Source organism: Elephantulus edwardii, unplaced genomic scaffold (genome assembly GCF_000299155.1).
Source record: "Elephantulus edwardii isolate Elephantulus edwardi_28Jun2011 unplaced genomic scaffold, EleEdw1.0 scaffold00034, whole genome shotgun sequence".
NCBI lineage: Eukaryota > Metazoa > Chordata > Mammalia > Macroscelidea > Macroscelididae > Elephantulus > Elephantulus edwardii.
The window spans coordinates 8,476,076-8,503,399 of NW_006399784.1; the positions used below are offsets into that span (position 1 = coordinate 8,476,076).

Here is a 27,324-nt window from a genome sequence, read left to right on the forward strand (position 1 = left end):
TGTTGTACATAGGGTCGCTATGAGTCTCAGGGGACTTGAAGGCACATAACAACAACAACAACAACAACAATTGGTTATCACTTTTCAGTGTGTTCTTTGTTGTCCTTATCAATTAAACTCTGCTCTCTTGATTTTATCTGAATTTCCTGTTGAGTCCTCCCAAACCTCCTTCTTTAGTTCTCCTAATTCTACACTAGGGACTTCCAGTGGCTTACTGGTAAGGAATAATGTTGCCCATTCAAAGGCATGTGGTTTGAATCCACCAGCTGCTTCACAGTAAACATAAAGACAATCTTCTCCCATGCCTCTGAAAACCTGCTACATGGGTAGCTATGGCTCAGTTCCAACTTGACCGTAAATAAAAACAACAATTTAGTTCTTCATTTCTTATTTTCAATGCAATTAGGACCACCAACTTACTTCTATAAGCTTAATTATTGTCTGTACATTGTTGTTGTTCTTTAGTGACCATGTTTACATAAACAGTGCTGTTACTCTTATGTGCCATCAAGTCATGACTCACAGTGACCCTATGTACAACAACTCTGAACTCTGCTCTATTCTGTGCCAATCTTACCATCTCTGACACACCTATCCCCATTATCTCAGTCACAGAGTCAATCCATTTCATCGAGGACCTTCTTCTCTTGCACTGTCCCTCCACTCTCCCAAGCATGATGTTCCTCTGCAAGTAGCTTCGGAATCCTTGCCTCCAAGGAACAGCCTGGTTTCACCCTCTCTCAGACAAATCTGTTTATTCTCCTGACAATCCATGAGATATTTAATACTCTCCTCCAACACCACAGCTCAGAGACATAATTTTTTTTTCTATCATCTCTAGTCATTTTCTTCCTTTTTGATGCATAGCAAGCAATTGCAAAGACGATGGCCTGCATCAGTTGCACCTTTGTCTCCAGAGTGACATCATTGTTCTTCAGTACTCTGGAGAGATCCCTGATATAGAATTTCCCAATGCAAATTATCTTTTGATTTCCTGGCTGCTAGTACCAAGAGTGTTGATTGTGGAGCCAAGCAAACTAATCAATCAACCTGGTTTAGAGTCTTTCCCTTTTTTTCTTACCTCCACCTTTCCCAGTATGATGTATTTTTTTAATAACTAGTCCCTCCTGATAACATATCTAAAGTATGTTAGATGAACTTCCACTATCCTTTCTTTAAAGTACAATCCGTTTTCACTTATTCCATGGAAATCCTGTTCATTCTTTTGGCACTTTTTTCCAAGTGTTTGCCCCTTCTGACAACATACCCAAAAACTGTGAAGAAAAAAAAAGGGGGGGGGCGGAGGTTCACCATCTTTGCACCTAAGAAATAATATGGTTTCACTTCCTCCAAAAAGGTGTTGTAAGTTGTTTTGGCACTCCATGGGATTTTCAGTACTTGTCTCCAACATCATCAACTTTCAGGAATTGATTCTTCTTTGATCTTCCTTCAGTTCTTTCTCCATCGAACAATGTTATCTATTGAACATTTTCATCTTCTTCAGATAGTTCACCTTATTGAATTAGTTGGTTAGTATGCAGAATGAATAGGGGTGGGAAAAGGATACAACTTTTCTTAATTTCAAACTATGCAATGTTCCCTTGTCCTAGCTAGACAACTGCTTGTTATTCTATATGCTCTTTCATATGAGAACAATGGAATTCAAAATTCTTTCAAAGCTATTTCTAAATTTACATGATTCATGTATTCAGATATTGTTTATTGTTTTTTGTGGAGTTGAAATAAACCCATAGCTCATCCTCCAGTGTGTTTTCAGAGGCAGTAATTCACACAAGAAGAGATTGTCCATCCTGCACCCACTGAGATGGTGGATTTCAACTGCATGCTTTTGGTATCACAAGGCAATTTGTTACCACTAGGCCACCAGAGCTTCCCATTTTTCAATATTATCCATAATTTGCCATGATTCACATAGTCAAATGTTACTGTTTGCGGTCGAGTAAATATTGCTTGCCATCAACTATCTACTTGTTCAGATAACACCTATTATTTACTCATTTGTTTATGCAAATATTTAATCAGCTACTCAGATATTTTCATTAATGAACCCCATCAGTATTTTGAAACCCATCAGTATTTTGATACCCCAGATGAGATGGAAAATTCTTCAGTCAAGGACCTCTCCAAATTATAATGGCATTGAATGCATTGACTCCTGACTGATGATACCAAGAATATTGACTGTGGATTTAAATAAGATGAAGTCATTGACATTTTCGCTCTTTTCTCCATCTATTATGAAGTCTCTTATTGAACCAGAGGTAAGAATTTTTGTTTTCTTGACATTGAGACAAAATCCATATTGAAAGCTACAGTGTTTGATTCTCTGCATGCAAAAGTATTTGATGTTGTGTATCACAGCAAACTATAGCTATCATTAAAGAATAATGGTTGGCATAGTTCAGAGGCAACTAATTTTATAAAATACAATGTAGGAATGATTGTATAAAACATGTGAATGCAGGAAAGCATGAAAGACAATGTATACAATTTTTGTATGCAAACCTATATAAAATATTTTTTAAAAAAGAATAGGAATATGAGAACACTTAATTGTGCTAACGTGAAACCTATACCTACACCAAGAGGCTGTTGTCCAAATAAGGTAAGGAAGCATTACATGGCTTAAAATCAAGAAAGGTGTTAGTCAAGGATCCTTTCTGTTATTGTTATGTGCCATCAAGTCACCTGTGACTCATAGCAACACTATATACAATAGCTCTGAACACTACCATATTTTGAGCCAGTCTCAATGACTCTGATACACCTAACCCCAATGCCCCAGTTTACTGTGTCAGTCCATCTCATTATAGGTCTTTCTCTCTTGCACTACCCCTCCATCTTTCCAAGAATGATGTTCTTCTACAATGAGTGGTCTTTTCTGGTCACGTGCCCAACCTATGTGAGGTGGAATTTCAAAATCCTTGACTCCAAGGAGAAACTTGGTTTCACCCTACCAAGTCAAACGTATTTATTATCCTGGTGGTTAATAATGTGTTCAATACTCTTTTCTAGAACTACAACTGAAAGGCATTTGTTCTCTTCTGTCATTCTTAGTCATTGTCTAGTTCTCTGATGCAAGTAATTGCAAAGACTATGGCCTGAATTAAGCACACCTTAGTCTCTAGACTGACATCATTGCTCTTTAGCTAGCACTTTGTAGAGATACCTGACAGCAGACTCCCCAGAGCAATTCATCTTTATTTTTCCTGTCTGCTAGTGCCAAGAGTTTTGATTGAGTTAAGTAAACTGAAGCTGTTAAAAATGTCAATCTTTTCTCCATATATCATGATGCTGCCAATTGGTCCAGTGGTGAGATTCTTTGTCTTCTTGATGTTGAGCTTTGGTCCATATTGAAGACTACTGTCCTTGACCTTCTGTGATAAAAACTACAGATCCTCCTTACTTTCAGCAAGCAAGAGGGTTGTGTCGTTTTCATAACATAGGTTGTTGATGAGTCTTCCTAACTTGATGTCACATTTCTCCTTATAAATTCCAGTCTCCCAAATGATCCGTCATTGGTCATGCATACATATTGAAAAAATATGGACACAAGACACATCCTTGACACAGTCCCTTCCTGAATATGAACCATGCAGTGTTTTCTGGCTCTGTTCCGACAATTGACTCCTGGTTCAAGTATAGTTTTGCATCAAGTGTCCTGGGATTTCCATTCTTCTCAAGGTTAGCCACAGTTTTCTGTTATTATCTACACAATCAAATGTCTTTGTATAGTCAATGAAACCCAGACATTCATCTGATACTTTCACTTTCAGCCAAGATCCATCTGACTTTTGTGATAATGTCTCTAGTGTCATGGTCTCTTCTAAACCCAACTTGTATTTCTGTTAGTTCTCTGTCAATGTATTGTTTCATTTGGGTTTTTTAAATAATCTTAAGTAAGATTTTGATTTTGTGTGATATTAGTAATTTGTTCAATAATTACCACACTCTTAATAGAATTTTTTTTTTTTTTAGGATAAGAATAAATATGGATCTCTTCCAGTCCACTGGCCAGATAGTTGTCCTTCAGATTTCTTGACATAACCTGGTAGGCATGTCCAAGGAAGCATCTGTTTGTTGAACTCTGTCAAATGGTATTCCATCAATTCCTGCAGCCTTGCTTTTTGCCAATTCCTTCAGAGCAGCTTGAACTTCCTCCTTCATCACCACTGTCTCTTAATCATATGTTGTTTCATAAACTTCTGAGTCAATATTTTTTTTTGTACAGTGACTCTGTACTCCTTCTAGCTCCTCTGTACATGGAACAATTAATTCAAGAAGCTTGACTGTATGAAAAAGAATATGGCATCAGAATCAGAGGAAGATTCACAGCTTATGTTATGCAAACAACACAACCTTGCTTGCTGATGTGAGTATGACTTGAAGTACTTGCTACAGAAGATCAAAGACTGCAGCCTTCAATATTAATTACAACTTATACTCAAGAAAAGGAAAATCTTTACCACTGGACCAATATGCAACATTGTGATAGATTAGGAAAAGACGGAAGTTGTTAATGATTTCGTATATTTCAATCCACAATCAACACCTACAGAAATGTTGTTAGCTGCCATCAAGCTGAATACAACTCATAGCAACCCTATGAACAACAGATCTGAACCCTGTCCTATCCTGCACCATCTTCAAACTTCTTGATACACTAGAGTCCATTTCAGCAATGAGTATGCCTTTCCGTCTGGTTGAGAGTCTTCCTCTCTTTTGAAGACCGTCCACCCTTCCAGAATGATGCACCTCTTCAAGGGCTAGCCTATCCTAGTAAAATACCCAAAGTATATGAAACAGCTGTATCATCTTTGCCTTCAAGGAACACTCACAGAATTTTCTCCTTACACATTTATTTGGTTTTTGTTTTGTTTTTTTTTAAAAGTATGTGATAATAGCCCTATGTTAATAGTAGTCAAGAAATCAAAAGATGAGTCACATTGAAAAAATTAGTAGTCAATAAATAAAAAAGATATCACAATTCCCATTATAAAACTAAATGTTAATGAAATACGAGACACAATGTATAATAAATGTGTATGCAAACCAATATAAAAATGAAACCAAGGTATGAGTCACATTGGGAAATTGAGACAAGTCAGGGACCTTTCTAGAGTACTAAGAGAAATTATGTCAGTTTAAAGAAGGAGGTGCGCCTGACCAAACTATAGTATTCTTAAATATATTGGATGGATCTGAAAGTTAGAATATTACTAGGAAGGTAGAAGAATTTATGCCTTAGAGTTGTGGAAGTGGAGACTAGTAATGAATATCCCATGGAAGATAACAAATAAATCTGTCTTGGAGAAAGTGAAAGCAGAGTGCTGCTTGGAGACAAGAATGGTGAAGCATTATCTCACTTGTTTTGATCATCTTGTTAGAAGGAGCCCATCATGCTTGGAAAGTTGGGGTATTAATATGAAAAAAGAAGAACTTCAAAAAGATTGATTGACTCAGTGACTATACAAATGGTCTTAAGTGTGTTGGATATGTGAGGATGGTACAGCACAAAGCAAGGTTCAGATCCATTGGTCATAAGGTCATTATGAGTGCAGTTGACTTGAGGGCACACAGCAACAACCATAACAACATAGAGACATGCATTTGTATATACATGAGATACACTAAAGATATTTTACATTTTTTTAGTCTTAAAACTAATTTATCCAATTATATAAAATTTCTATTTTCTTCTTATCTGGTTTAAATTTCTCAGTAGCTCTTCAGTGAAGAAATGGGTAATCTCTTCCTCTATGATACACAGTGTTGTTTAGATTTAAAGCCTTAAAAATCCCATGGAGGGTCATTAAGTCTCAAAAGTCAGTCAATGAAAATAATTTTTTATTTTACTCTACCAACACCAACATTATTTATCTTTTGTTTTTCCTCAGTGATGTTAAAAAATTAATATATTGCCTCTGAGTCAGATGCAACTTACAGCTGATCCTTCAGTAGGTTTTCAGAGACTGAAAATTGCATAATAAAGTATTTATAAGAAAATAAAAACTGTATGTTAAAAATTCAATAATTTGACCTCTAGCCTCATTTCTGTCACCAAGATCATACTTCCCAAAAAGTTTAGTTCCTTATTGTTTCCACATTTTACCTTTCAGTCATTAATCTAATCCTTGATTGTTGTGTTTGTTATGTGTTGGCAAGTTGTCTTAGACTCATAGTGATCCTATGTACAACAGCTCTGAAGCCTGACCTGTCCTGAGCCAGTCTCACTGGCCACCCCTATTACCCTAGTTACTATATAAATCCATCTTATCTGGGGTCTTCCTCATTTGTGCTGTCCTACAACACTTTGGATCATGATGTTCTTCTCCAAGGATCGGCCTCTCCTGATACATGCCCAAAGTATGTGAAATGGAGTTTCAAAAGCCTAGCCTCCAAGGAGAAACTTGGTTTCACCCTTTCCAACACAAACCTATTTGCTTTCTTGGTGGTGAGTGGTAAGTTTAAGTCGCTTTTCCAGAACCATAGTTTGAAGTCATCTATTCTTCTATCATCCTTAGTCATTGTCCAACTCTCTAATACATAGCAAGTACTTGCAAAGACCTTGGCCTGGATCAGGTACACCTTAGTTCTCAGACTGACACTGTTGCTATTTAGTACTCTGGAGAGGTCCCTGACAGCAGATTTATCTAATACAAATCATCCTTTGATTTCTTGACTGGTTGTACCAAGAGTGTTGATTTGGGAGTTGAGCAAGCTATAATTGTTAATGAACTCAGTCTCTTCTTCATATATTGCCATGCTGCCATTTGGCTCAGTAGTGAGAATCTTTGTCTTCTTGATGTTGAGTTTCAATCCATATTGAAGATTACAGTCCTTGACTTTCTGCAGCAAGCACTTCAGGTTCTCCTCAGTTTCAGCAAGCAAGGTTATGTTATCTGTATAACATAGGTTTTTGATGAGTCTTCCTCCATTCCTGATGCCGTATTCCTCCTCATAAAGCCTAGCCTCCTGAATGATCTGTTCTGCATATAGTTTGAAAAGGTATGGATACAGGATGTATTCTTGACATACTCCCTTCCTGACTTTCGATCATGCAGTGTTTTCTTACTTTGTTCTGAGGGCTGCTTCCTGGTTCAAGTATAGGTTTCACACAAGCAAAATCAAGTGTCTGGGATTCCTATTCTCAAGGTTCCCCATAATTTATTGTGATTCACACAGTCAAATGCCTTTGCATAGTCAATAAAACACAGGTAGATATCCTTCTAGTACTCTTTGCTTTCTGTCAAGATCCATCTAACATTGATAATAATGTCTCTAGTGCCATGACCTCTTCTAAACCCAGCTTGTATTTCTGGTACTTCTCTGTCAATGTACTTTCCAAGTCATTTCTGGGTGATATTGTATGATAATTTCCACACTCTGTTGGTTCACTTTTTTTTTTTTAACAGGAGTAAATATTGATCTCTTCCAGCCAGTTGGTCATTTAGTTGTCTTCCATGTCCTCCTTTAGTTATCCTCCTTCTTGGTGAACATGTCCAGAACATCATCTGTTTGTTTAAATACAATTAGTATTCCATGCTTTAATATGTCTGAAGCTGCAAACTGTGGTAGAAATCTTCCATTTCTTCCTCTTTAGCTTTAGTTATTGGTATATATATTTGAATAATAGTCATATTAACAGGTATTACTTGTATGTGTATACATAGTATTATATCCCTCACAACATTGTACTTTAGGATAGATCTTGTAATTGTCTTCTCAACTATAAATGCAACCCCATTATTCTCCAATTTTTCATTCCTAGTAAATAATTATTGTTTATGAGTCATCAAGTCTCCTGAGACTCATAGTAACTTTCTGAACAATGGCTCTGAACCCTGCTCTATTGTAAGCGAATTTCACTTTCTCCAATACATCTACCTCATTACCTCAGTTGCTTTGTCAATCTTTCTCATCTAGTTTCTTCCTTTCCTGAACCAACCTTCTACTCTTCCACAATGCCCTTGTCCAAGGACTGGTTTCTCCTAGAAACAAGTGCAAATTATGTCAGACAGGGCTTCAAAATTCTCATCTCCCATGAGAACTTGGTTTTATACTCATAAGGTCTAAACTGTTTTTACTCTTGGCAGTCCATGAAATGTTCAATACTCTTCTTCAGAAACACAACATAAAGCCATCAATTCTTCAACTGTCGTCTTTAGGTATTGTGCAGCTCTATGAAGCATATCAAGTAATGAAAAGGCTACGACCTAGATCAGGGATACCTTACTCTCTAGACTGACATTTTTTCTTTTTAGCAATATAGAGAGATCTCTGACAGCAGACTTTCATAACACAATTTGTCTTTTTATTTCCTGAATGCTAGTGCCAAGATTGGTGACCCTAGGATTGTCTAATTAAAAGTGGCTCATGCCAGTTCATCTCAGTTCACTAATGCCTAGAATGCAAATCTTCAAGAGTTCTGCTTCATTTTTTACAGCTTCTAGTTTTCTATGTGTATACTCATTATATTGAACATTCCAATTGTTAAAGGATGATTGTAGCTGTTTCTCCTAGCTTTGAGTGACTTTGAATCTGCATGCTATCTCTAAGATTATATTCATAAGGTTTTCAGAGGCTTGTTAAATCAGAAATGGGTAACCAATCCTGTTCTCCTCAGTATGTCTTAATCTGGAAGCTTTGCTAAAACCTGTCTACCATAGGTCACTCTCTGGCAGTTGAAACTGGTGGGGTATAGCTTCTAAAAGCATAGCAATCAATGAGTTATCCCAGTACAGCCAACTGATAGACAAATGTTATACTAATCAGAACAAACCACAAACAAGCAAGCACATACACAACTAAACTTTTATTGAAGAAGTAATCAGAGGCTTAAAGTAATTACTGTTGTTGTTATTGTTATGTGCTGTCAACTACTATTTATAGTGACCCTATGAATAACAGACATGAACTTTGTTCTATCCTTTGCCATTCTTATCATCTCTGAACCCATTGCTATAGTTACTATGTCATTCCATCTTGTTAAGTTTCTTTGTGAAAAAAGAGAAAATGTTACATGGAGACAGTCTTATCTTTACCAGTTTCACAAAGTGGAACTGTCCCTATCAACAACATTAACAACACAAAACCAATTCCCAGCAGGTCAGACATGCCCTCTATGCTCCTATACCTCTTTTTACATATCTCAGCACCAACAACTGGGTACAAAATCTGATGTGATAGCTCGCAGAGCCCATAGAATCATGTTGGGGAAGTCAAAAGGCTATATAGTTCAGGTTGTTGTTGTTATGTGCCTTGCGACTCATAATGACCTTATGTACAACAGCCCTAAACTCTGCTTTGTCCTGTGCCAATCGCACTGTCTCTGACACTCCCATCCCAATTATCCTAGTCACTGAATCAATCCACCTCATAGAGGGCCTTCCCCTCCTGCGCTGTCCCTCCACCATACCAGGCATGATGTCCTTCTCCAAAGATCAGTCCCTCACAACATGTTCAAAGTATGTCAGACGAAGCCCCAGGATCCTTGCCTCCAAGGAGCCACCCAGTTTAACCCTCTCCAGGATGAATCTGCTTGTTTTCCTAGAAGTCCATGGTACCCTCAATACTCTTCTCCAGCACCACAGCTCAAAGGCATCAATTCTCCTTCTATCCTCCCTAGTCACTGTCCAAATCTCTGATGTATAACAAGAGATTGCAAAGACCATAGCCTGTATCAGATGCACCTTAGTCTCCAGAGAGATAGTTTAAGTTCTCAGCAGCATCAGATCAGCTTCCAAAATGTGCTTGTGGGCAACTCTGCCTTGAGCCTAATGGCTTTAGACCAATGTTAACAAAGGTCTCAGTCATGTCAATATTGGCTTTCTCCCCAAAGTCCTACACAAACTTGGCCAAAAGTCTCTTGTTGTTTGTTATGTGCCGTCGAGTCGCCTGTGACTCATAGCGACCCAATGTACAATAGCCCTAAACTCCGCTCTGTCCTGTGCCAATCGCACTGACTCTGACACTCCCATCCCAATTATCCCAGTCACTGAATCAATCCACCTCATAGAGGGCCTTCCTCTCCTGTCTGTCCCTCCACCCTCCCAAGTATGATGTCCCTCTCTAAGGACCGGTCTCTCCTCACAACATGTCCAAAGTATGTTAGACAGAGCCTCAGAATCCTTGCCTCCAAAGAGCCACCAGGTTTAACCCTTTCCAGGACAAATCTGTTTGTTTTCCTAACAGTCCGTGGTATTCTCAATACTCTTCTCCAGCACCACAGCTCAAAAGCATCAATTTTCGTTCTATCCTCTTTGGTTATTGTCCAACTCTCTGATGCATAACAAGTGATTGCGAAGACCATGGCCTGTGTCAGATGCACTTTAGTCTCCAGAGAGACACCAGTGCTCTTCAGTACTTTGGAGAGGTCCCTAACAGCAGACTTTCCCATGGCAATGTGCCTTTTAATTTCCTGGCTGCTGGTGCCAAGACTGTTGACTATGGAGCCAAGCAAACTAAAGTCTCTTAGTTCTGGTTAATTGTTTAGCAGTCCCTAGGTCTGCTCTATATCATGTCAAGTCACTATTCGTCGTTGTGGTGACCATGGCTGTTACTTTTACTGGCACAAGAAACTCAAGGCCTGAAGGACACACAATACATGTGAGTTTCTCCTTTGCTGGTGGCTAAGTTCTCTAATTCAACTACAAGGTCTGCTCAATTTAACAGTGAGACTAGCCAATCCTCTTGTGGATTGGTGAGACTAGCCAAACTCATTGTGGTATACTTATATATCCCCGCCCAAAGTCTGTTGTTAGGAAAGACATTTTGAGCACTGAATTCTTCACATCATGGTATTCCTCGGTTTCACTGCCCCGCCACCTTTAATTAGCTTCATTTAAATACTTTATAAGAAAAGTAATCCAACAGAATGTGGAAATTATTGAACAATATCATTCCTATAACCTGCAAGAAAAATATTGCTAAAGATCATTCAAAATTTGCTAAAACAATACAATGACAAAAGAGTACCAGAAGTTCAATCTGAGTTTAGAAGACGTTATGGCACCAAGAATATAATTATTGATACCAGATGGATTTTGTCTGAAAATAGAGAATATCAGAGGAGTATCTATTTGTGCTTTATTAACTATTCAAAAGCATTTGACTGTTGTTGTTGCTGCGTGCCATAGAGTTGGAACTGACTCATAACTGATCCTCCAGGGGGTTTTCAGAGACAGTTAATTGCATAGGAGCAGATTGCCTATCCTGCTCCCACAGAGCAGCTGATAGCCTCAAACAATGTGTCATTGCGATAGCAGTGCAGCTTCTTGTCACTAGGCCACCAGAACATATTCGACTGTATGGATCATAAAAAACTAGGAAAAACATTAAGAAGAATCAAAGAATATACTCAATGAAACCTAACCCTAGACCAAAAATTGTTGTCGGAACAGAGCAAGAGAACACTGAATGATTTCAACTCAAGAGAAATGTGCATTAGGGATATATCCATTCTCCGTATCTATTTAATCTGTATGTTGAACAAATAATTTGAAAAGCTTGACTCTATGAAGAAAAAAGTGGCATCAGGATAGGAGGAAAATTCAACAACAACCAGTGTTACATAGATGGCACAATCTTGCTCACTGAAAGCAAAGAGGAATTAAAACCTTGCTTTAAAAGATCAAAGACTACAGTCTTCAAGATAGATTGCATTCATCTAGACATTAAGATAACAAACACCTTCACTATTGGGCCAATAGACAACATCATAATAGATGGAGAAAGTTGAAATTAACAATGATTTAATCTTACTTGGATTCACAATCACACTCTTGGTACCAACACTTCAGAGGTCAGGAGAAATATTATTGCACTGGGTAAGTCTACAGTCAGGAACCTTTCCAAATTACTTGAGGATTAATTATATCCATTTGAAGACAAAGGTGCACCTGATTCAATGGGATTTCACTACAGCAAAAAGGAAAGCACGGAAAAGGAAACTAAGAAAACAATACCATTTATAAAGTCAACAGTGAGGAAAAACACTTAGGAATAAACTTAACTAGAGACAAAAAATGACCTTAATGAGAAAAACTATAAAACATTACTATAAGAAACAATAAGAGACCTAACCAGATGGAAAAATATTACCTGCTTATGATAGGCTTAGTCAATACTGTTAAAAATACAGCCCAACCAAAAGCAATCTACATGTTCAAAGCAATCCCAATATAAATAAACTCAGTGTTCAAAGAGATAGGAAAGACAATTTCCTTTTATATTTGGAAAAGAAAGAAACCCAAATATTGCACTCCTTGATCTTAAAACCTACAACACAGCATAAAAAACTTTTCCCCCCCAATAAAGTAGAAAGTAAGCTAACAGATTGGTAAAAAAAATAAGGCAATGATATTTCAAAGGTCTCATAACCTAAAGTTTACTGACTACTACAGGGATTCCACATGAAAGACTGATAATTATAAAATAGGCAAAGGACAAGAAAAGACTCTTCACCAAGGAACACATTAGGATTGCCAACAAATACATGAAAAATTGTTGAAAGTTACTGGTAATCAGAGAGATACAAATCAAATTAACAATGGAATACTGTCCTAAAACAGCAGTAGCAAGATAACACAAGACAGCAAGGAATAAATGTTGGAAAGGCTGAGAAAACATAGGAGCTCTCATACACTGCTTGGGCACAAGCACTACTAAAAGCAGTTGGAGTTATCTCAAAAAGCTGAAGATAGAAACCCCATATGATCTATCTAGTCCACTGCTGGGAATATATCACAAGGAAACCAGAGCTGAGCCACAAACATATGTTCACACCTATGTTCATAGCAGAAAATCTATTGTTCATAGCAGGAAATCTAAGAAAATGGAAACAACCCAAATGCCCAGGAACAAATGAATTAATAGAAAAACTAGCATTTTCACACAAGGGGATACTATGCAACACTAAAGAAATAAGAAGTATTTGTAATGTGTAAGGACACACTATGGAGACTCTAGAGAGCACGACGCTGAATGAAATAACTCGGTTACAAAAGGACTAACACTGCATAAGACCTGTACTGGGACAATAGGTGTAATATTGATGAGAAGGAGGGGAGGAGGAGAGAAGAAGAATAGAAATGGAATTCATTCACAAAATATTCTATAAGGAATCAGTTAAAAAAAAAGAAAACCTGGAGAAGATTAGGGATAATGACAATATGGTTATTGCAATTGATAAATAAGAACAAGATACACAGAACTCTTTTAAAAGGAAAAGGGAGAAGAAGTCTAGAAGAAGTAAGAGGAAATAACTAGGATATCAGAAATTATTAAGAGCATGGAGTGAAAGGAAAATTAAAAAAAATAATAATAATGTCCCCAGACCCAAGTATTGTAAGAACCCATACCTTTGATCTGTATTGTAAAAACCTATACCTTTGATCTGTATTGTAAGAACCTATACCTTTGATCTTGTGTGAATGTTTGTGTTCCAGGAACTAGCTGACCACAAACCAAAGAAACAATTACTGGCAAAAACCATATTTTAACTAACGTCAGCAGCAGGCACCTGACCTAAAATTGAACTTCTCCTTTTCCATGGAGCCAATGAGCTATCTCTACACCAAAGAACCCCTAGACCTAGTATAAATTACCTTGTTTTTTTGGGGCTAGGGGTCGACTTCCCTGTCTCTTCTGTGAGATACAAGTCGTCCCGAAGCTTCGTCAATAAAGCCTCTTGTGTTTACAGCAAGTGGACCTGGTGTGAGATGCTCGGGGTTGTGCCTGATCTGGATAAAGCCCTAGTTTGGGGTCTTTCAGGAGAATTGAAGGAATATGTAAGGTGCAGTGAGGACTTGAAGAGATGAGAAAAATATAATGAATCAATACTAATTATATAAAATGCAATGCACATAAATTATTGCATAGAATAAAATGCGTATGAATGAAATAGGATAGTATCAATAAATAACATTTTTTTAAAAAAATCTATGCATACAAAAAAGTTTTCTGAGGTCTTTCTTCTCTGGCTGCCCCAGCCAGAATAGCTGTCACATGTCTGCCCACCTGAAATGGATAGTCATGTGTAACTGCTCCAGCTTGTTGATCAGGTGGACAAAGGTGTCTTACAGGCTTGAACCAAGTAATTTGAAAGCCCACACTCATTCAACTGCAATGGACTGATTCACCATAAGACTATGGTGTGGAGCTGGTAGCTAACAGCAAAGCAATAATGGTGATGATTAAGGGGAGGCGTGCCATTTCCTCCATGCAGACCACCATTAACAAGCATGCTGAGTCTGCCATTAACAAGAGTACTTGGTCTTGCTGAGCAGCATCTGGAAAATGATCCACTAGAATAAGTACTACCCCGTTACCATTGATAGAGCCAGCACTACCTGCACAGCCAGAAGCACCTGATGGTGAATAGGAAGTAGACCCATCCATCAAGAGCTCCTGAGTGCCTGCTGCCCCTCAGCAACAAAGACTACTCACCTCTATTAAAAAAAAAAATCTGTCTACTTGTAACTTTCCTGTCAATATCAGATGATGAAAAACAGGCTAGGGATTATTTGAAGACAGTGGTTGCCTAGATGACCAAAAGGAGTTGGTTAATAGATTCAGCAAAATATCTAGAGCCCTTCTGAAACAGTAAAAGTCTTGGGAATAACCTGGGCAGGAGCCACCTATGACATTCCACAGGCAACTAAGCACACTTGGTATCATTACGTATTCCCAAAACAAAGTAGGAGGTCCAATGTTTGACCTGGACCTATAGGCAACATTACGGTAGATAGAGAAAAGACTGAAACTGTCAACAACTTAATCTTACTTGGATTCACAATAAACGCCCTTGAGTAGGCATATACTAGTGGGGAAATATGCAGTTAGGGACCTCTCCTCATTATTGAGGAGTAATGATGGAAATTTGAGGATTCAGGTGCATCTGATTCAGGCCATAACCTTTCTGATAACTTGCAATGCATCTGAAAGCTGGGCGATGAATAAGAATGACAAAAGAATTGATCCCTTTGAGCTGTGGTATTGTAAAAGTGTGCTAAACACCCCATAAAGAGCCAAAGAGCCCTTTGGTGGCAAAGATAATGAAGCTTTGCCTTACATACTTCAGGTATATTGCTAGAAGGGGCTATTTATTTCTTGGAGAGGGACATGATGCTCAGAAAAGTGAACGGTTAGCAAAGGAGAAGAAGACCCTTGCCTAGGTGCACTGACACTATAACTGCTGCAATGAATCTAATGTGTCAGAATGTGTGAGTATGGCACAAAACAGGACAGAGTTCAGATCTGTTTCACATAGAGTTAACTTGACAGCACCTAATAATAGCAACAACAATGTTTGATTGGTCTCTTTGGATTTTGGAGGACTCAAATGTTACATCTTGGAATATTTCTAGCTCCCATTCATAAAGTTACTTGAAAGAAAACTCTTTTTAAATGGGTATACTGGAAAACTATAGCCAAAATACAGAAGGCAGTCTCACTCTCCTTGCCACTAGGCCCTTACGATCCACATTTAGACATGATTCTAAAGCTATCTAACACCTGTGCTCATGAAGGGTAGAGCTTCAACAATTGAGATTCTGGGCAAGAAAATTTTTTTATGCTGCTTCATGATACATGCCATTTAAAAGACAATTATTATTGTTATTAGGTGCCTTCCAGTCAAAGATGACTCATAAAGACCCTATGAACAGGTCTTAAGCCTGTCCTAACCTATGTCAACCTCACAATTTTGACACACTCAAACTCATCACTACTGTTACTGTCAATCCATTTGGTTGAGGGTCTTCTCTCTTTCACTATTCCCTCACCTTTCCATGCATGCTGTCCTTCTCCAAGTAATAGTCTTTTCTAGCAACAAATCTTCATCATCCTTGCCTCCAAGGAGTACTCTGGCTGAACTTCTCTCAAGGCACATATATTTGTTCTTTGGGCAGTTCATAGGATATTCAATACTCATCTTCAAAGATATCATATCATTTTTTCTTGTCTTCTCTATTTGTTGTCCAGCAATCAGCAGCATAGCAAGTGACTTAAAAGAGCATACTTTAGTCCTCAACACCATTGCCCCTCAGTAATTTTAGAGAGGTCCGTGGTTGAAGATGTTCCCATTGCAGTATGTCTCCTGATCTCCCAACTACTGGCAGCAAGTTTATTTATTATGGACCCAAGAAAACTGAAATCATTGACATTTTCAATATTTTCTCTATCTATAAAAATATTGTTTATTTGTCCAGTGGTAAGATTTTTTGTTTTCTTGATTCTGAGGTGCAATCCAGATTGAAGATTGTGGTGTTTGATGTTCTGCAACAAGAGCTTTATGTTCTCCTCACTTTCAGCAAGTAAGATTGTGTCATCTGTATAATGAAGGTTACTGATGACTCTATCATCTCCAATTCTGATGGCACATTCTTCTTCATACAAGGATTACTCTGTTCTTCACAGAATCCATCTTTTCAAATTAGTTGTTCAGCATACTGATTATGTTGGTGTGGCAATAGGATACATACAATTCTGACACAAAGTTTTTTCTTAATTTTAAAACATGTGATATTCCCTTCTCTCTTAGGACAGCAGCTCCTTGTTGTATGTACACGTTTCACATAAGCACAACTAAGTGTTCTGAGATCCTCATTCTTCTCAATGTTAGCCAAAATTTGTTATGATTCACACAGTCAAATGCCTTTGCATAGTCAATAAAGCACCAATAAGACATTCTTCTGATATTCTCTGCTTTCAGGCAATGTCTGTCTGACATCAGCAATGGTAACCCTGGTGTCACAGCATCTTCTAAATCCAGCTTGAATTTCTGACAGTTCTTTTTTAATGTACTGTATTAGTCATTTTTAAATGATCTTCAGAAATATGTTGTTTTTCTGTGATATTAATAATTGTTTTATTACTTCCACATTTTTTTGGCTCATTTTTATTAGGAATGAGAACAAATAGGAATCTCTCCTAGTCAGTTGACCAGGCAGCTGCCCTTCAAATTTTACCTGTGCTAATGCAGATTGGAATTTATAGCAACAACCTAAGATGTCTGCCTTGTGGTGGCCATTTGGACAAGGAAATTTCCTAATACTGGTGCATTAGGTACACCATTTGAAATAGAATAACTTGCCTGTCATTGGGCATGGGTTGAAACTGCTTTAGTAGCAAAAGAACATAGGATTGTTAAGAGATCTGAAATACTCATCATGTCATGTGTGATGTTGGATAAACACTTGAATAAATAAAGTCATTCCCCAAACAGTTCTGTGGTAAAATGGAAATAATTTATAAACGAAAAAGCCACTTGGGTAATTCAGGGAGGCACCCAATGTATCCACAAGAAAGTAGCCTCTTTTCCCATTAGTCCTACTCCAAAACCTCCAACAAGTTCCCTATGAAGAACATGCTGATCGGCAGAGAGTTACTTGCTTCACAGATGGCAGTTCCAGTGTATATGGGCAAGATCTGATGAGAAAATATGCTACATTAAGACTAGTAGATGAGACAGCCCAGGCCAGACCCTATTTGAGGAAGGCAGAAATATATTAGCACAATGAGATGAACTGCATGCTTTCTTTTTCAACAGTGACTGGGAAATTGGATAATGTTGAGAGTTCATAGGTTCAGATTTTTACTGATTCATTCATTGGTAGTGGCTAATGGCTTAACAACAAGGTCAGGCAAATGACTGATGGAAAACATAACTAATAAAAGAACCCCAGGGGGGCAAAGAACTATGGAAAACACTTTGAGAATTTAGGGGAAGCATTAGAGTTGGACATGTCAATTATATCTATCAAAAGAACCCCCTGTCAGGATCATAGTATTTGGAAGCAACAGGTAGACATGTTGGTACAATCCTTTGAGGTGGTCAAATGGGTTCATGAAATGAGTGAACATGTTGGTGCTGAAACAATGCGGAGATGACTGAAACTAGACACATTTCTCTTTTTCTCTCTGAGGTCAAAATGTCAATACAAGTTGCTCTGCATACCAGCAAGAGTGAAAGAGATTGTAGATGGCTTTGGGCAAGATCCCAGGAGGGTTTGGGGGGAGGAGCCTGCACAAACATGGCAAGTCAATTGTATTGTATCAATGGAACCAGTGGCTATAAATGGATTCTTATAGGAATGGCTACTCACTTTGGATTGGGCTTCACATATCCTGTAACCAATGGGGCAGGGGTGGGGGGGACTATTAAAGGACTGGAATAAAAGATGCTGTACCAGTTTGAGCCACCAAGCTATATCTTTTCAGACCAAAGAACACACATTCAGCTCATACAGTGTAGTAATTAGTCCAAGAAACATCACATTAAATGGATATTCCATATTGCCTACTATCCAGAGAAGTCATCTGACAGAGAATTGGAATGAGCAATTGAAACATGTGTTATATAAAACAGGAGGGAATAAGAGTATGAAAAACTGGCCCACATGCCTTCAGGAGTATGTGGCTACACTCAATATGAGAGGGGCAGAAGGGAGTTCACCACTGGAAGGATTCTCACATTTAAAGGCCTCTGTGGAGAAAAGGGAGTAGGGGGAAGATGCTGGCAGTACTTTACAGTTATTCTCTACATCATCAGAAATTGTTTTCTTTTTGTCAGATGGTGCAGTCTTAGGTCCAGAGATATAGCCATGTATACCAGAAGCAGGAATTATATCTGAGCAAATTACAATTACAGTACCCTTAATCTTGTATGCAAGAATTCCCAGTGGTCTGATAGGATAGATTGTACCTTCAAGCTGTCTTGCAAAAATAAAGTTGAAGGTGGATGCTACTCTCTTTCCTAGTGGCTGAGATAGTTCATTGGTGCTGTAGCTGTCTAATACTATTCAACATGAATGGGAATTGACTAAAGGGAAAAAACTTACCAGACTGGTTTTGTTATCTGTGACTTGGACTGGCATGGTAGTTGAACCTGATGCCCTTTCCTAAGGTAAAAAAAAAAAAAAAGTTTGAGTAAAAATAAATGAAAAAAGAGAAAAAAAAATAGAGTGTAATGAATAAATGGGTCATGCAGTATAGAAAATGTAACATTATGTTAATACCTTGAGAGAGTCTCAGAGCAAGGGAAAAACCATCCAGCTAAATGCCAGAGGCCAGAAATATAAAACGGAGATGCATTTACTAGTTTAAGATGAAATGTATTAAATTTTATGGTTGCTTGGATATACTTGAAAGATACTAATGTTTCTTCTATATTATAATGTCAAGACATGGTTAAAGATGTACAGTGAATGTTACAGTGTCAATATTATTATAAAAATGAAAATTGAGTACATGTAATATTAAGATATACCATATAAACTATTGAAGTTTTTGTGTGTTTAACTATGTTGCTATGATAAGATACTTAGTAGACTCTGGAAAACATGTACTTGATGTATTTAATGGATTTTGATGTGTTCAGTGTTAATGAATACTGGATGCCATAATGATGAGAAATACTATAAATTATAGAAAGAATGTTAAATTATTGCTTGAGAATCCCAGAAAACCTGATTGTACTCATGTGAAACCTACTTAGACTAGGAATCAGTCATCAGAATAGAGCAAGGAAACACTGCAAAGTTCAAAATCAGAAAAGGAATGTGTCAAGGATGCATCCTATTTCCAAACCTTTACTAAATGTATGCAGAACAAATAAGTCAGGAGACTGGGCTTTAGGAGGAGGAATGTGGCATTAGGATTGAAAGAATGCTCATCAACGTGTGTTACACAGATTATACAACCTTGTTTGCTGAAACTAAGGAGGAGCTGAAGCATTAGATGCAGAAAATCGGGACTGTAGTAGTCTGCAATATGGATTGACACTCACTATCAAGAATACAAAGATTCTGAGCACTAGCCCCTTGGCAGTACCATTAGAAATGTAGAAGAGATTGGGGTTGTTAACAATTTTAGTTTCTTTGGCTCCACAATCAATACTCTTGGCACCAGCAGTCAGGAAACCAAATAATGGGGAAATCTGCTGTCAGGGACCTCTCTAAATTGCTAAAGTGCAATGATGTCAGTCTGGAGATTAAGGTGCAACTGATTCATAGTTTTGCATTTACTTGTTATGCATCAGAGAGCTGGACAATGGCTAAGAATGACAGATGAAGAATTTATGCCTTTGACTTGTGTTGCTGGAGAAGAATATTGAGCATACCATTTACTGCTAAGAGAACAAACATGTCTGTATTGGAGAAAATAAAATCAAGTTTCTCCTTGGAGGCAAGGATTTTGAAGCCCCATCTCACATACTTTGGCAAATGACCAGGAGGGACCAGTCATAGGAGAAGGAAAGCATGCTTGGAAGGGATGGAAGACCCCAGATGATATGGATTGACAGAATAACTGAGGTAATATGGTTAGGTGTGTAGGAACCACGGAGACTAACTCAGGATATGGCAGAGTTCAGGGTTGTTATACATAAGATATCTATAAGTTGCATGCGAATCAATGACATGAAAAACAATATCAAAAAAATGAACATTTTGAAATCAGGCAGTGAGATACCTCCTACCTTGTTTCTCTTTTTAAGGAGTACTTTACTTGTTCAGAGTTTCTTTCCATTCCAAATGAAATTGAAGATTGTCTTTTCCATCTCATTGAAGAACGGAATTAGTATTTGTATTAGACTTGCGTTGAACATGTAGATTGCCTTTGGTAGGATTGTTATTTTCACACTGTTGAGTCTTCCTATCCATGAGCGAGGTATATTCTTCCATTTCTCCAGGTCTCTTTTTATTTCTTATAGTAATTTTTTGCAATTTTCTTTGAATAAGTTTTTTGTGTTTCTAATTAGATTTTCTCCCAAGTATTTAATCTTGTGATTACCTATTGTGATGGATATTGTTTTTCTTAGCTCCAGTCCTATATTCTCTTTGTCATTGTAGAGAAATCTAACAGCATGGTACTGGCACCATGACAGATACATAGATCAATGGAATAAAATTGAGAACCCAGAAATAAGCCCATCTACTTATGGTTAACTGATTTTTTTAAAAAGGAGATTAAATCAATTAAGTGAAGAAACTACAACCTTTATAACAAATGGTGTTCGCAAAAATGGAAAACCATCTACAGAAAACTCAAGGAAGATCCACAACTCACTGCATACACAAAAAACAACTCAAAGTGGATTAAGGACCCAAGACTAAAACCAAGAACTATATACTTCATTAGAGAAAAGCTTGGAAGAATTCTAGAAGCACTAAGCATCCTGAAAAAACCTACAACCAGGAGAGGATAAAATTTATGAATGGGACTTTCTAAGAATCAAATCCCTATGCACATCCAAAAACTTCTCCAACAGGGTAAAAAGGGAAGCCATAGACTGGGAAAAAATATTTAGTAATGTCATGCTGATAAAGACTTATATCTAGAATTTATATGTCTTAGCTCTAAGAGAGATGCAAATCAAAACAACTATGAGATATTATCTCACCCCAGTAACTATAGCAAAATCCAATAGAGCAGCAAACAACAAATACTGAAGAGGTCGCAGAGAAACTCAAACTCTTATTCACTGTTGGTGGGAGTGTAAAAGGGTACAACCACTATGGAAGACAGTATGGTACTTCCTCAGAAAGTTGGAAATAGAAATACCTTTTATAAAGTTGACCCAGCAATCCCACTACTGGGAACATACCTTATAAAGAAACCAGAACTGCCACCTAAGTAGATATATGCACACCCATATTTATTACTACTTTTTTCACAGTAGTAAAGAGTTGGAAACAACCAACCCAAATGCCCATCAAGAAATGAATGGATTGAGAAGCTGTGGTATATTCACACAATGGAATATTTCATAGCACTGAAAAACAAAGAACCCATGAACTATTATACAAAATGGATGACTATGAAGGACATTATACTGAGTGAAATATCTCAGTCAAAAAAGACAAATGCTGCATAATGCATCTGTTATCAAACAGTACTGACATAGATGTTGGGCTGAGACTAAGAAAAGAGGGGGTAAATAATATGTATATCATTGAAACAGATGAGGGAGAGAACTTTATAAAAGAAATATATGATTAGGTATTATTGGCATGACAAGAGTCCAGAATAAGAGCAACATAGTAAAGTGGACTGGAGGTGGGGAGGACTGTATAACAATTAAAGAATTTATTTTCCAAATAAAATAACAAACTTCAGGGGAGTGGAGGCAGGGAGGAAAATGAGCAACAATGAATGAATGGAAATCCAAGTTCTTTATAAATTTTCATTAAAATCTCAATTTTAAAAAATGGAAATTTTACCCTAAAAATGTTTGCAATAGTAGTAGAATTTTGTAGTTCATACTGGCACTTAGTCTAGGAGAAATATTAAGTCTCATCTAGTACCCCGAGATGATAGAAGAAAAATTCATGCCTTTGAGTTCTGGTGCTAGAGAACAGTAGTGAGTATATTATGGACTGTGAAGAGAACAAATAGGTCTGTCTTCTTCTTTTTTTTTTTTTTAGGTCTGTCTTATGAGGATGAAACAAGGCTGCTCCTTGGAAGCAATAATGTTTAAACACTCACATACTTTGGGTACCTTTGGAGAAAGACATGCTTACAAGGGTAGAGGATCAGTGGAGTAGAGGAAAACACTGAATTAGATTAACACAGCGACTGTAACAATGGGATCAAGTGGTTCACAGATGGTGAGATTGGTTCAGGATAAGTCAGGGTTCAAGAGTATTGTTCATACGGTCACTATGAATCATTGATAGCTTTGAGGGGATTTGTACTTGAGTAGATTTTTAGATTTACATTGGATTTTTTTTTTTATTCAAGAGATTTACATTTGAAAGAAAGGCGAGCAAGATGGAAAGGGGTGGGAAGAGAGAGAGAAAAGACTTTGACTTTTAAAATTTGGAGCAATTCTTTTAACTTCCAATGCCCTGAGACAAGGAAAAGTTGATGCCAATCAAAGCCACTTTCGAGGACTTAAAAGGAGCTAGTGAGTATGCTCACATGGTGAAGTATGCTCAATGATGTTTGAGTAGAAGTAGGAGGTACACAGCAATGAAGAGTTTGGATGTATTCTATTGGTACTGTTCACCTAGCATCCATAGATGTGTGTGTGTGTGTGTGTGTGTGTGTAGTTGTTGTTGATTGCCTTCAATTTGAGCACCATTCCAAATATATATATAGTTATTGTTGTTATGTACCGTCGAGTCACCTGTGACTCATAGAGACCCTATGTACAACAGCCCTAAACCCTGATCTAGCCTGTGCCAATCTCACACACATATCCTGAATCAATCCACCTCATAGAGGGTCTTCCTCTCCGGTGCTGTCCCTTCACCCTCCAAAGCATTACATCCTTCTCCAAGGACTGGTCTCTCCTTGCAACATGTCCAAAGTGTGTCAGGTGAAGCTTCAGAATCCTTGCCTCCAAGCAGCAGCCTGATTTAATCCTCTCTAGGATGAACCTGTTCATTTTCTTAGCAGTCATGGTATTTTCAACACTCTTCTCCAACACCACAGCTTAAAGGTGTCAATTCTCTTTCTATACTTCCTAGTCAATGTCCAGCTCTCTGATGTTTATCAAGAGATTGCAAAGACCACGGCCTATATCAGGCACACCTACGTCTCCATGAAAAACAACGTATACAAACTTTGTAAGTAAACCAGTATATGAGGCAGAGGAGAGGAAGACCTCAGATGAAATAGATTGGTACAGTAATTGGAGTAAAGGGAGTTGGTGTGTGGCAATCAGTAAAACTGGCTCAGGTCAAAGGTGGCTTCAGAATTGCTGGTCACAGGTGAATCGATGACACTAACAACACAACATTTAAAAAAAAATACAATGCCTTGGACCAGTTGTACTTTAGTCTTCAAACAGATATCCTTGTTATTTTGCACTTTGGAAAGCATCTTGACAGCTGATTCTCTCGATGTGGTGAGTCTTGATTTCTTAACTGCTGTTACCATGTATGTTGATTGTAGACACAAATTAGAAGAAATCACTGTCAATTTCAATCTTTTCTCCATCTCATCTAATGCAATGTTAGCTCTTGGTCCAGTGATGAGGAAAGAGACAAAAAAAAATGAATATTTAAATGTAATCCAGATGGAAGCTTATAGTTTTGAAATGTATAGAAAACGGAAATTGAGATGAAACCCATATGGAAGGCTGTAATTTATCATCCTATTCAGTAAGTTTCGCATTAACATGATCAAGTGTTCTGGGATTCCCACTCTTCTCAGAGTCAGCCACAGTTTGTTATGCTCCACACAGTCAAACACCTTGACAAAATCAATGAAGCACAAATATACATTCTTCTAGTACTCCCTGCTTTCAACCAAGATCCATCTAACATTAGCTACAATATCCCTAGGACCACGACCCCTTTTAAACCTTGCCTGGACTTCTGGCAGTTCTCTGCTGATAAGCTGTTCCAGTAATTTTTGGATAATCTTTAGTAGAATCTTGCTTGCATGTGAGACCAACGATATTGCTCTATAGTTTCCACACTGTTGGGTCCCCTTTCTTTGGAATGGGAACAAATATAGATCTCTTCCAGTCAATTGGCCAAGTGGTTGTTCTCCAAATTTCTTGAAACAGCTTAGTGAGCACATCCAGGGGAGCGTCTGTTAGGTAAAATATGTCAATTGGTATACCATCTATTCCTGGGGCCTTATCTTTTGCTATTTCCTTCAAAGAAGCTTGAACTTCTTCCTTCATCACCATAGGCTATTGCTCATATGTTGTTTCATTGTTTCATTAAATTCTTCTGTGTGTGCCTATTCTTTTGCTACAATTACTCAATATATTCTTTCCATCTTTTAATACTTCCTGGATCATTTAATATTCTGCCTAAAGCATCCTTGATTATAGCAACTCAACATTTGAATTTATTCTTCAGTTCCTTGAGCTTAAGAAATGCTGAGCCAGTTTGGCTCTTTTGATTTTCTGACTCTAGCTCCTTGCACATTTCATTGTAATATGTAATATTTTACTTTGTCATCCTGCTCTGCCTTTTCAAATGTTTTATTCAGCTCTTTAGTATCTTGAATTTTTCCTTGTGCTTTGGCTCCTATGCGCTCCAATGCAATATTCAGAGTTTCTTCTGACATCCATTTTGGTCTTTTCTTCCTCTTCTGTCTTTGTAATGAACATTTGCACTCTTCTTGAATGATACCCTTGATATCCTCCCACTTGATCATGCTAATGTGAAACCTATATTTCAACCAAGAGGCAGTCATCAGAACAGAGCAAGAAAACACTGCATAGTTCAAAACTGGGAAGGGCATATGCCAGGGACGTGTCCTGTCTCCATACCTTTTCAACCAGAAAAAAACCAGAACAGATGATCCATCCAGGAAGCTGGGCTCTATGAGGAGAAATGCAGCATCAGGATTGGTAGATCTATCAACAATCTAGGTTATCCAGATGACACAACCCTGCTCTCTGAAACTGAGGAGGACCTGAAGTACTTGCTGCTGAGAGTCAAGGACTGGAGCCTTCAATATGGATTGAGGTTCAATGTCAAGAAGACAAGATTCTCACCACTGGACCAATTGGCAGTATCAGGATGGATGATGAAGAGATTGAGATTGTTCACAGCTTTAGTCTGCTTGGCTCTACAATCAACACTCTTGGCACCAGCAGCCAGGAAATTAAAAGATATATTGTGATGGGAATGTCTGCTGTTAGCGACCTCTCTAAAGTACTGAAGTGCAATGGTGTCTCTCTGGAGACTAAGGTGCGTCTGATACAGGCCATGATCTTTTCAATCACTTGTTATGTGTCAGAGAGTTGGACAATGACTGAGGAATATAGAAGTAGAATTGATACCTTTGAGCTTTGGTGTTGGAGAAGAGTATTGAGTGTACCATGGACCCCTAAGAAAACAAACAGGTTCATCCTGGAGAGGGTTAAACCAGACTGCTCCTTGGAGGCAAGAATTCTGAGGCGTTGTTTGACATACTTTGGTCATGTTGTAAGGAAAGACCGGGTGGAGGGCAGGAGCAGGAGGAGAAGGCCCTCTAGGAGATGGATTGATTTGGTGCCTGGCGTAATTGGGATGAGTGGGTCGGAGACAATGAGATTGGCACAGGACAGAATAGAGTTTAGGGCTGTTGTACATAGGTTCTCTATGAGTCGCAAGCGACTCAACGGCACATAACAACAACAACCATAACATTCAGTAAGGGTTTTAAATCTCCCTTACTTTCTGCAATCACAATTGAGTTATCTTCACGGTATGGGTTATTGATGAGTATTCCTCCAAATTTGTCGCCTTCTTCTCATTGCTTACAAAATCATGATAGATGAAGAAAAAAAATGGAAAATATCAATTATTTCATTTTACTTATGTAAAAGGAGTCATGGCAATAAAAGGCTGGCTGAGCCTGATCTCAACTAACTATACAAAGCCAAACTGTCACCATCAACAACATCTACTATGTAAAACTGATTCCTATAGTTTTAGACATGCACCCAAACTCTATTGCACCTACTCTGCTTATTACTGGGCCCAGAATTCTTTGCAAGTGACCAGAGATTTTACAAGATCTCTTTTTACTCAGAGTTGTGGAATTTATGAGGGAAACAGGTAGGGGATGGGGAAAGGCAAAGGATATCATACTGTGAAAATCCAGATTTAGTAAATAGTAGTCCCAGTCCATCCAACAACAAAACACAATCACACAATTAGTTCATATTGCTTTTCTGTCAACAGCAAGATATAGCACCTCAAGTAATGCAGGCAGCTTCTCAGTCAATAGCAAAATACCTCTGGCACAGAATCTTTTGACACAAGAGCCTCTGGCTCTGATGGACAAGTACTACTTTCTCTCCTCCTTCTTTCCTGGTTTTGAGGTCCTCCAGGGCCCTTGTCCTGACTCCTGCTGGATGAGTCTAGCTTCTTTGCCACAGACTCTCTACAGTCTAAAGTAAAAATTCCACAGACTAAATTCTCTATAGTCCTTTCTCTATTGTCACTCTCACAGGTGTTAACAAATGTGGATTAATTCTGATTAATGGCATGTCACATGTCTGCATTTGATGTAATTGGAGACGATGCATGCCCTTGGGGGTTTGAAGGTTCCAACGAAATGGATAGAAAAGCCTTCCTCAAAAGTCCTAACACCACATCTTTCATTCACAACCAATTATTGTGTTAGCAGCAGTCAAGAAACTAAAAGACAATTTCTTCCCTCCTTCTCCAGTCTACCTTGCTGTGCACCTCTAATTCTGAACAGTTGTCATGTAAATAATGCTCAATCATATATTTCTTCCAAACAATTCTTTCCTTCATTTGTTCCAAAGTGGTTTTCACCCTCTTACCTCCAAGTGAATTGGGGCCGGTGGGTGGGGAGGGGGATGTAAGGAGGAAAATGTAT

At 38.0% G+C, this 27,324-nt stretch overlaps 1 pseudogene; it reads right to left on the reverse strand.

Annotated features, from left to right (window-relative positions):
- LOC102854234 overlaps positions 1–27,324 on the reverse strand; it is a 37,805-nt pseudogene that overhangs the window by 7,809 nt on the left and 2,672 nt on the right.